The following is a 2,768-nucleotide window of genomic DNA, read 5'->3' as shown; positions in this document are numbered from 1 at the left end:
CCTCTTCACTCCCTAGGCAGATGTTCTCTTGAGTTTTAGAGGACCCTCATCTTCACTAACACAAGAAGAGCTTTCCTTCCAACGAGCATACAAATATAATGACGAAGCGTAACGAGCACGGTGTTCTTTGACATCATAATCATGCCCCATAACTTTCCCATCAACAAAGAACTCAGCAGCGGAAAACATATGAACTCCACAATCACTACGGAAAGTGAGAAAAAATAAAAAAACATAAGAAACAAGGTTGACATTAGGTTCCTATTCTGTCACCATAACTCTTTAATATAACCCAACTAACTAAAGTTAAAAACAAACTATAGACTTACACATCATTTTGGATAGGCATGTTTTCCACAATCTCTATTCTGAACGGATCAGTTATTCTCTTTCCCTCGTAAGCACCGGCAGTAGTATCGATGTCATCTCGAGAATCATAAAAATTGGTAGCTTGAAGGAATAGTGGAAGCAATACACTATAGCAAGTAACATATTCAGTTGCTGATCTGTCATATTGCGCCGACCTCAACGAATTGTAGATATAGATGCATCGTTCCTTGAAATTCAGGCGAACCAAAATCCAATGCCAATCGTTAACACAATTGATCGGAAAAAGAACATCGTCAACATTAGCCCAATTCGTATTTCAATGCATAGCACCACCTTTAATGTAGATAGCCACTGTATGTTTCAAAGAAACAAGTGACACATCTTGCTTTTTCTTGTATGCTGTGTAGAGAGTTTGAATACGCCGATCAAAAAAATTATCAGTTGACGTACATCTACTGTTTGCAGCACATCCATATTTTATTTTCTTTAGAACATCTACATGCTGCCAAATAAACAAAAATCAAGGTTATGTAGCCATACAGTCACAACAATGTTATTAACAAAACTATCGTGAGTAATTCAAATAATAAACACATAAAATAAAAAAAAATAACAAATAAAAGAAATATGGATATACTTACAGAACACTCAATAGCCTTTCCAGCGTGGTAGAGATGGTAAAACCATGATTTCGTTTCAATATCAACCACGCCAAGAGAAAGACGGGGATGGAATTTATCAATTTTTGGATCGTATATCCAGCTTTGCCTTCTAAACAAACAAAGAAAAAAAATTAAATAAGTGAGCATTAAAACAGAACTGAAAAAAGTTAGTCGAGATACGAACTTGGCCCCTTTAGGACGTCCTTCTTCCAGCCAATTATGAATGATGTCTTGTTTGGTGGCATCACTGAATAAAATGTGATTAGCATCAAATGGACAAATACGGACTTTACAACCAGTTTGCGTCGGTATGAAGCGGCTTGAAGAAGGACCAGACTACCAAAAACATAAGAGAGGATCCAGTAAGTAATCTGATATCAAATCTATATGTACTTTATGTGAACCATCATATATAAAATTAAACTATAAATATAATTTAAAGCAAACAATACCTCCTTTGATTTGAATTCAGCAATCGATTCACTTGCATTTTTTTTAGTCTGATTGATGGTGTCATCTGGTGGAGATTTTAAATTCAACTCGCTTTGTCGCGAAACCTAGTAAATTGACAATAAACAGATTAATATAGTTAATCAAAACAACTTAATTTCAAATTATTAAATATACCTCAAAATTCGGAGAGATAACATCAACGTGTTCGGAAGAAACAATAACACAAGGTTCACCACGGTCATCCTTGCCTTCAAGTACAGCCTTCTCGCAAACCAAATCTTCCAATTCGATTTTTTCAACACCTTCTTCATCAGCAGACTCCCTACCATCCCTTTCTTTGCTGGAAGTAGCATTAGTATCAGCAGAAACAGGAACAGCAGACTCCCTACCATCCCTTTCTTCTCGTTCCGTTACTATAGAAGTACCATTTTTACTTGGTTTCACTGAAATCTCCTCTGCAGGAAGAACAACCTTTTTTCCTTTGTCAACCCTTGTCTGCACGCCATCAGAAACATCAGGTTTCTCAATTTCAACCTGATACAGATATGGAGTTCACATTAGGTTCCCATCAAGTTACAATAACATAATATGAAATAACATAAATTATATTTAACTAAACTCTAAGTGATAAAAGTACAAAATACATAAATCAAAACAAATTACCGTTTTAGAATCACCAATCAGAGTTAGCCTTGCATTCAATGAATTGACAACTGTCAAAAGTTCGGAACATTTGGAAGTGAATAAACGTTTCAAATCCATTATATCATCCTTAATCGTCTTTTGACCAGCCATCAAAATTTCCAGCCTCTCTTCCATAACATTTAAATTCGAAGTGTTCGACGTTGATTCACCGTCCTTCAATATATTAAATGCCGGACAATAACCCTCCTCGTTTCCCTTAATTTTTTTTAATAAGTCACCTAGACGAAGGGCATTCATCTCTGCCGGGGTTGGAACAATTGATCGGAAAATCATCTACACATAACAAATGAACACCATATATGAAAACAGAGTCAATGATAAATTACATTTGAAAAATTGAAAATTTAACACATACGAACCTCATCGGATGCAATCTCAACAAATAAATCCCTGTCAACAGCAATGTATTTTGCAGGAATGAATGCTTGCCACCTCAGAATCCGCGGGATAGCATCTTTGTTCACTAGCTGAGCAAAGGTATTTTCCACCGCCGGGCAACACTCGTAGAACCAACATACTAGTGCATATGGTAAACCTTGAAGGCGATACTGGTAAATGTTGTTTTCAATAATAAGAGATCCCGGACTAAGAACAGCTCTTTTCGACAAAGAATCAAAC

The 2,768-nt window shown here is 36.1% G+C and overlaps 1 long non-coding RNA gene across 1 annotated transcript; it reads right to left on the bottom strand.

The window, feature by feature from the left end:
• Positions 1-1,137: 1,137 nt before the first annotated feature.
• LOC126680529 (uncharacterized) lies at positions 1,138-1,723 on the bottom strand. The gene is made up of 3 exons (XR_007641207.2): positions 1,641-1,723; positions 1,445-1,549; positions 1,138-1,328 (listed from the first exon to the last, which is right to left on the bottom strand). It is a non-coding gene; the product is annotated as an uncharacterized LOC126680529 (long non-coding RNA).
• Between the last annotated feature and the right edge of the window lie 1,045 nt (positions 1,724-2,768).

Source organism: Mercurialis annua, linkage group LG5 (assembly GCF_937616625.2).
Source record: "Mercurialis annua linkage group LG5, ddMerAnnu1.2, whole genome shotgun sequence".
Taxonomy (NCBI): domain Eukaryota; kingdom Viridiplantae; phylum Streptophyta; class Magnoliopsida; order Malpighiales; family Euphorbiaceae; genus Mercurialis; species Mercurialis annua.
The sequence above is the reverse complement of the archived record's forward strand: the minus strand, read 5'-3'. Positions and strand labels throughout refer to the sequence as shown.